Source organism: Helianthus annuus, chromosome 4 (genome assembly GCF_002127325.2).
Source record: "Helianthus annuus cultivar XRQ/B chromosome 4, HanXRQr2.0-SUNRISE, whole genome shotgun sequence".
NCBI classification, from domain to species: Eukaryota; Viridiplantae; Streptophyta; class Magnoliopsida; order Asterales; family Asteraceae; genus Helianthus; species Helianthus annuus.
Window position 1 is genome coordinate 125,762,634 of NC_035436.2, and position 9,888 is coordinate 125,772,521.

Sequence of the window (9,888 nt, forward strand, 5' to 3'; positions counted from 1 at the left end):
TTTTTTCAAATTTTTTTTTTTTTTTTTGTGTAGTGCGCATGTGTAATAATACACATGTGTAGTACACATACACATGACACATGTGTAGTATTACACATGTGCACTACACAATTTTTTTTTATATAAAAAAACCTGCGAAATTTGGTTTGCAAAAAAAATAAAATAAAAAAAAAATTTTGTATGTTTTTTTGGCTTTTTTAATTAGTTTTCGAGTTTTCACAATAACTAGTGGTTTTCATTTGAACCTTCCCTTATATATATATATGTATATATATATGTATAGATATATAGAATAAGTATAATGTACTTCACGGCTTAACGTACGTTAACGTACGCGACGAAATTACGCTAGTTCATTTGAAAATCACGCAAGTTACAAAGTGAAAACCTAATCACGCTTTTGCATATAATCACGCAAAAGTGCAAGTAATCACGCATGACAAATTGACCAAAATATAATCACGCACGTTATAAATTTAATCACGCACGATGTAATTTCGTCGCGTACGTAATGTACGTTAAGCTGTTTTGTACGTTAACCTTTCTCTCTCTCTCTATATATATACAGGGTGAGGATTTAGGGGAAACGGTGAAAAGTGTGAGAACAGTGAGAACGTTTATGAATCATTAGATCAAAACAATCTATGGATTAGATTGGCGCGGTGGCGTTTTCATAAATAATATCAATTTTATTACGTGGACGCGCTTCATTAAGGGTAAAAAGGTCTTTAGACTTCTCTACACAAAACGCCAAACTCATGAATAAAACGCCATTAAATTGTCGCCTTAAACTACAAAGCACACATTATCCTAATCTAAACGCCATTATATATAAAACGCCAAACTTTGTTTTTAAACGATAAAGCTGAACAAATAATAACTGAAACGACGGAACTTCATTACTAGCATTTATTATAATAAAATCTCGCTTAAAATACGCGCAAAAACATCTTATATAAACAACGTCTCAGACCTTCCATTGAACACACCAAACCCAAAACGCCATATTTTACAATATACCATTCAACTTAGAAACGCCAAAAAAACCCAAGCATCAAAGAATCCAATCGACGTTTCTTTGATACACTATTTTCTCGGTAAAGTTTCACTCAATGTGATAGGCAAAATCCTTATATGGGGATATTGTCCATCTCATTGAGCAAAATCTTATTGAGTTTATCCTCAATATAAACGCTAAAACATACAAAAACCACAAGTTGCAAATGTCGTTTCTTGGAGATTCAGTTTGTTCTGAATAAAGTTTCACTGAATGGGGTGGATAACATTGTTAGACATCTTTCTTAACTGAGGATTAACAATGTTGTCCATCTCATTCAGCAAAACATTATTGAGTTTAGCATGACCAAATTAGAGGTTTAAGGTACTTTTATTTAATAAAGGTGTTCTTATATACGATAAAAAGGCGAAAGTAAGTTACATGTTTAATTAACCCTAATTTTTAAGTATGCATTTGCCACACTCTTGAGTTTTGGTTTTCGAGTTTAAATGTGAAAAACCTTTGTAGGAAATGAACGTGGGGGAATCGGGCCACTCGATACTAAAGGATTGGATAAGAGACAGCGACGGGAAACTCAATTTTCTTGGATATACCAAGTTTTTGCACGGTTTATCAATTCGTAGTTCTAACACAAGGCAACATCAATAACACATATAATGCCAATGGAACCATGGAAAGGGAGAGGTCATTTTACAGGTGGTTAATGCTAGAGTTGACTTATTATTTCCATTATTGCATATCACTATTTGTTGGATTATTGTTTTGGCTGTTGGTAATGCCTATATATAGCCCGAATAAGCTTTTCAAAATAAGTATTTATCGCCCATTTTCCATATATATATAGGATAAGGATCCGTTAGGAACCACCCTTTATTGCGAGAACCGCGAGAACCAGTGTGAATACATGGCATTTTTGTAATTATGTTATGTTTATACAAAAAAACACGCGTTCCTTTTTTTTCCAGCGTTCCTTTTTTTTTCCGGCGTTCCTGTTGTCTCCATTTTTAGGGTTTCAGTAGTTCACCAATTTATGGTCTCTACACTCGGCTGAGAGGCATTCACGACGATTTCACGGTGGCGGAGAGTCGTGCACGGTGGTTTTCATCGCATATGGATAGCCGGTGTTCACGTATTTCATGGTGGTTACAGTTGGCACGGTGCTTATGACGGCGGCCGACGGCGATCACGTAACTCACCAGATTTCACGGCGGCGGCAGCCGGAAACGGTGTTTACGGCATCCTCTACATCACCATTTACATCTGATGTTCCTTCTCATACATTCTCTGATAATCCTCTGTTTACGGCATCGTCTACATCACCAATTACATCTGATGTTCCTCCTCATACATTCTCTGATAATCCTCCTCATACATCTAATGCGGACATTGTTGGTGACATTGTTGGTTCATCTGCTGATAATACAGTTGACAGTCACAATACACCTACAAATACAGAACACCAAGAGTTGCAATTCATTCAATTTGTGACTAAAGGTATTATGTTGACTGATGTATATACTTTGTAAATGATATTGTATTAAATGATATGCACATGTGTATTATACTTACTGTAATGATGTTGTATTAAATTATATGCACATGTGCATTATGTTGATTGTAAATGATATTGTATTAAATCATATGCACATGTGCATTATGTTGCAAATTAGATTAAAAGTCTACTTTTTGGTAAATTTTAATAAGTGTAAGCCTCTAATTATGCAAAAGAATGTTTCGGTACTAATCTGCGAAAACTCAGATGGTTTTATCCCTTTATCAGGTATTAAACTGTGATTGATTGATTGATTAAAGTTCTGTTTCTTTTCAATTTCTCGAGGATTTTATCAACGGGACGGAAGTTTCATCTCTTTTGGACTGCATTCGTCTGACAGCGGGACCTTTGCATGCTCTTGCTGCTGCAACACGTCCTGCATGGGCTGCTCCGGTTTCTGCAGTTTCTGGTGCGGCTTCATCTGTCCCGACACTATCAAGAGCAAATGTTAATGGGCAGATGCCAAATGGTACAAACCCAAATGTTGGTCATGTCTCTGGTCCCGGTACGGGTCCTGGTGGAAACCCTAGTGCATCTGCCATGTTAACTGCTGCTACTGTGGCTAGCCGAGGTGGCCTGGGAATCGTTCCTTGTTCTCTGTTATCGATTGATGTATCGTTTGTTCTTCGCGGCCCGTATTGGATTCGGATAATATACCGGAAATATTTTGCGGTTAACATGAGGTGCTTTGCGGGTGATCAAGTTTGGCTGCAACCTGCAACACCACCGAAAGGCGGTCCTACAGTTGGAGGTTCGTTACCCTGTCCACAGTTTCGGCCCTTCATCATGGAACATGTTGCTCAGGAGTTGAACGGTTTAGACCCGAATTTCGCTGGTGGTCAACCATCAGCCGGACTAACTAATTCCAACAATTCGGCTGCGTCTCCTGGTCCGCAATTCTCAGCCACAAATGGCACCCGAGCGGGCCCTACGGTAATGTCTCGCCCAGGAAACCAACCCGTGGGATTTAACCTTTCTACAAATGCCATGTCAGCATCACCAAATTCACTCTTAGTGCGCAGAGCTACTGTGACAGTTCCTGCTCATGTTAGAGGAGAGTTGAATACCGCCATTATCGGGCTTGGGGACGATGGTGGTTACGGTGGTGGTTGGTCCATCTACTGATAATACAGTTGACAGTCACAATACACCTACAAATACAGAACATCAAGAGTTGCAATTCATTCGATTTGTGACTAAAAGTATTATGTTGATAACACCTATACTCGTCACTGATCATGCACATGTGCATTATGTTGATAACACCCATACTCGTCATCCGTAAACTGTTAACCATCATTAACATGAACATGCACATGTGCCAACAACCCATAATCATCACATATAAACTGTTAACCATCAGTACATAATTATGCACATATGCATCACATTACCAACACCCCATACTCATCACCAAAAAAAATGTTAAACATTTATACATCGTGCGTATACACACCATCTACCATATACCATATTAATCACAATCTTATATGTTTTTTTCTTTTTTCTTTACACAGGAACAATTACGACTTCTACACCTAATGGCACACCATATTGGATACCCGATGTTGATGCTGAATACATCCCTATTATAAACAGTACGTTTAACAGTTGGGAGTACGTGGATTCCAATGATACTGATGAAGATGTTGATGATGATGCTAAAGACCCTGCATATATATATATGAACCTGAGTAACCTCGTAGACATTCATCCAGGCGTCATAAAACATTCAACGATTCTTGATTATCCTTTATATAATGACAAATAGTTTATAAGCATTATTCTTTTTGTTTACAATCATTTTGCACTATCTGTATACGTATTCATAGCTTATGATTGTGATCATGATACTTTGATATCAATTACTTATTATACATAAGCATATGTAATTTCATTATTGACCACCTAACAAATATTACCAACATGGTTACTGTTTTGAAAAATGCACATGTGCATACATGTTTACTGTTTCTCCCCACATGGTAATTGTTTCAAACAATGCACATGTGCATACATGTTTAATGTTTCACTACATATTGTTATTGTTTCGACCAATGCACATGTGCATACATGAATATCTTAACTACATGTAATCCGTTTTCCTTTACATATACATCATCATATGCAATGTGGTACCCCATACGTAATAGGGTACCACATACGTAATATCATATGCTATATCAAACTTTGCACATGTGCAATACCAACATTTTCTATACCAAACAACATAATACATCGAATATTAACAAACATACCAATATACCTGAAGAATCAAATAGAGTTTTAACCCATCAACCACCATATAAGACATCGTATACGTCAAACTTCTTATATGAACCATTATCGTAAAAAACCACCCACATATTACAATCAAAAGACATCAAGAAAACAAAAAAAAATGTCTTTATAAATTGCATATCCACAAACTACCTACATAACATTCGCATTAGTTCACAACCTCACACCTTCTGATTTTCTTTCCATTTCATAACTATCTTCCAACACTCCTCCTGTTTCAGCGCCTCTTCATCCATCATTTTCCCTGGTATTTTTCATCTGCCTCTTCATCCATCATTTTCCCTTGTATTTTTCATCTGTTAACCTATTAATCAAATACGTCTTTGTTATCAATCCATGAGCAGTTTCGAATAATTTTTTCCTGCATACATTACATATATTACATCAATTATTTCATGTATGCACATGTGAAATAAACATATTACATACAATATGTACAATGTTTATGTTTTAAGGTAATAATGCATCTGTGCATATGGCGTAATACATTCATATTAACTTAATCTGACAAAATATGCATATGTGCATAACTATGCACATGTGCATTAACATGACTGACCTTATCAACAGGTTTATTTCAATAACAAAACTTAACCCTTACCAATCAAATTTCGTAATACCACCAATCATATTTAACATTAATTAGCAACAAAACCATTATGACAAACTATGCACATGTGCATAAGTTTTTTTTTAAAATGTAAATGTTATTCACAGAAGCCAACCTCCAAAACAGAGGCGGCCAAACAAACCACTACATCAAAACGAGAAACAACTCAACACAAGAACCTAAAGACCGGAAACTAGCAGCTACCTTATATCGAAACTACACCATTTTTCCCAACTTACGGACCTATTTTTGGACCGATTCTTATGCCATAAGAAACCGATGGGCTTAATATTACGGATAATCTCTCTGGGTTTAACTTGAGTTTCCAAGAACCTTTTATTGTTCCTGGCTAACCATATACACCAACTTGTCACGAACATAATGCCATGTAAAGCTTCTTTCACTTCTCTATCCAGATTGCAAAACTCAAAGGCAATTACGATATCTTTAGCCAAAAACAGAATAAAAGGACTCACCTTGCACCACTGACTGATGTGATACCAGACAGTCAACGCTACCTTGCACGAACAAAGAATGTGTTCAGCTGTTTCATCGCCATCTTCACACAGACAACATTTCACGTATCCGCCCCAACAGTTCCGATCCCGAAGTGCAGTCAGCGTGGGAATACGATCTAAACCGCCCTCCAAACAAAAATATTGCATTTTTTGGGACCCATTTCGACCATTTCACAACGTGCCTGCTGCTGAAATCGGAGCCGCTACACAGGAAGTTTTTGACAGTCTTGACCGAAAAACCAGAGTCATTACCTCCCAACCATTCCCAACCATCTTTGCCATTGGACAAAGTGACATTATCGAGGAGCTCGATCAACTCGTGCCCATTCCAGTAATTCTTCGGCCGAGCTTGGGCTTCTCGACCAATTCCAAACCCACATAAAGTTTCTATTATCCTGATTGTACCGGTCCGGCACCAGGCATCGTTTATCTTGTTCCATTCTAAATATATATGGGAAACGGGTTTTGTCCATAATTGACCTTATTAACCTATTCTATCAAATTATGCACATGTGCATAATTATACGCATTTTCATCAATATGACTGACCTTGTTAAACTAATATGGCAAAATATGCATATGTGCATAACTATGCACATGTGCATTAACATGACTGACCTTATCTACAGGTTTGCTTTAATAAAAAAACCCTAACCCTTGACAAATTGAATTTCGTATTACCACCAATCATATTTAACGTTAATCAGTAACAAAACTACATACAAAAAACACATAAATACCACATTACAGATCGTGCTATCACAACAATCGCCCCTAACCCCTCAAAACTTATATACATCACACCATTTTCACTAATGCATATATGAAACTAAAATTCAAGCCTCATATTCACATATAAAAGATCTGAATCGACCATTAAGCGTCATTTTAACATATAAACGTGCAAAACAGAGTGTATAAACTTACAAATTCACATAATGGTGTAATGACGCTGGATATTCTGACAACAAGCGAGTTCATTGGACGTTTGTTCTTCAAATTCTCTCTAATTATGCCACAATCTTCAATGATTTTATTCTTATTGCCTAATTTCGCATATATGATCGATGATTCTTTTATTTGTGCCCTAATTTCGAACATACTACGAATAAAGGATGAATGGTAAGATCGAGATGACAGATGATGAATTTTGGAGAATCTGGAGTGACGGAAGTGAACTGAGATGACGAATTTTGAAGTCCAGGAGTGTCAGACGTGGGTGTTTATGAGGAGGATGTCAGGTGTTTAGGAGGAGACGCTTAATCTCAATTTTATTATGTATTTACAGTATTGCCCCCTGTTCACATTGGTTCTCGCGGTTCTCGCAATAAAGGTGGTTCTCGCATGAACCCTACCCTATATATATATATATATATAGGGGGCTGCTAGAATGAAAACCACCTCGAGTTGTAAGAACCGCGAGAACTACACCCCACGGGTGGGCGTTCACCACGATTTTTTTTTACAACTAGATGTGTAAATTATAAACACAGCCGTAAAAAAAAAATTTTAAACGCCGCGGCCGAGGGGGTAGTTTTTTACACCACAAGTTTGGTGTTTTTAATTTTTTTCTTTTTTCTTTTTTTTTCACCAAACTTGTGGTGTAAAAAACTACCCCCTCGGCCGCGGCTTTTAAAATTTTTTTTTACGGCTGTGTTTATAATTTACACATCTAGTTGTAAAAAAAAATCGTGGTCAACGCCCACCCGTGGGGTGTAGTTCTCGCGGTTCTTACAACTCGAGGTGGTTTTCATTCTAGCGGCTCCCTATATATATATATATATATATAGGGAAAGGTTCATTCGAGAAGAAATTTAATATGAGAAGAAAAAGAAGAAATGGCATATTAGTAAAATGTCATTTCATTTATAACTCATATTATTAATTTTCCTCTCTTTAATTAATTAGTCAACTAATTATTAATTATCCTACATATAATCTACAAAACCTACACATATCAAAAATTTTATACATATACCCTACACATTATATAATTTTATCCTACACTGTCGAAATTTATCCTACACACCTCGAAATATATCCTACACAACTCGTGATTTATCCTACATAGCTAGTAATTTATTCTACACTTTAAATTAAGTTGTTTTTTTTTTAATTTGGAAAAAATATATATTTTGAAAAGGAGTTACAAATTTAATTTAGCTAGTTATTAAATAGGAAGAATACACATTAATGATTTAGTAAGTTTACCAATATACCCTTATATTAAAAGTAAATACAAATATTAAATGAACCAAAATGAAGCATTCTTATTGGTTGAAACTTCTTCTTTTTTCTTCCTACAAAAAATTCTTCTCATTTGAACCTCCACTATATATATATATATATATATATATATATATATATATATATATATATATATATATATAGTGAGCCGCTAAAATAGAAACCATCTCCAGTTGTAAGAACCGCGAGAACCACTCTCAACCAATCAGGAAAAGGGGTAATTTGGTCATTTACTATTAAATGTCTAGTCTATTCTCTCTCTCTATTTAATGTGACTGACATTTCTCATTTACTCTATCCTCTCTCATCTCACATTTACTCTCTCCTCTCTCATCTCCATATTAGATCTGGTTTCACTCTCTCCCTCTCGTTTCAAGATCTGCGAAACCACAATGGAGGTGCCGGCAAACCGGCGGCTGCCGGAGATGAAACCTCCGACATTGGAGCCGCTGATGAAACCTCCGGCAGTGGACCCGCTAGATTTCCGGTCAATGATTTCCGGTCAGTTTTGGGTGTTGTTTCAGCGGAGGTTCTAACAGTGGGTTGTTGGCTGGTAGAGGGCCGGCGGCATCGCCGCCGTGAGCGGCGGAGGTCCCGGTCTTATCCCGACGAGTTTATGCTCTGGTCGACTTTGGAGGTTATGGGTTTAGTTGGTTCAAGACTGGTGGTGGCGGTTCGACGGATGGGTGGTGGACCGGCGGCAGCACCGCCGTGAGCGGCGGAGGTCCCGGTCTCCTCCCGACGAGTTCCTTTGGCCTGTTTTGTTGATTTCTCTGGTAATTTTTTTTATCTCTGTTTTGATATGTTGGGGATTTTGATTTGGTATGTGGGTCTGATGAACTATGTGGGTTTGATGGTTTGATTTTTTGGTTGGGTTTCTTTGTTTTTTGCATGCGTTCTTGTTTTTATATGGTGTTTTTGATCAATGGACTTTGGTGATTTTTGATCAGTGGACTTTTGTGGGTTTGCCTGTGTTCTTGTTTATCCTGGTGCCTTTTGAGTGTTTTGAATATGGTTGAATCTGGTGTTTTTTTGAATACGGTTGAATCTGGTGATTTTTGGATAGTGTTGAATCTGGTGCTTTTTGAATCTGTTGAATCTTTGAATATGTTTGAAAATGGGGCGGTGATGATGCAAAAAAATAAATAAATAAAATAAAACGTATATTTTGATGACGATAGCGCGGCAAGGACGGTGGAGGGTAGGTTTTTGAACCTGCAACCCCACTTTTGCAGCCTCTGATTATCGGAAAATCTAAGCTAAAACATCGTTTTTTTTCGAGAAATCCACTCGTTCTTTTGATTTTTGTTTGTTTGGGTTTTTATTTTTTTTGAGGCGTCGATGATGATAGCAATCTATCTGAGACACCTACCGAGTAGCGATTTGCTGGGTGCGTTCGTTTTGTGTAAAAAAACTTTTAGATAAAACGTAAAACGTTTTACGTAAAACGTAAAACTTAAATTTTTTTTTACGTAAAACGTAAAACATAAAAAGTTTTACGTAAAATGTAAAATGTAAATAGTTTAACGTAAACTTTTTAACGTAAAAATGTAAAATTTTTAACGTAAAACGTAAATCGTAAAAAGTTTTATATAAAATGTAAAACGCAAAACGTAAAAAGTTTTAACGTAAAACGTATAAA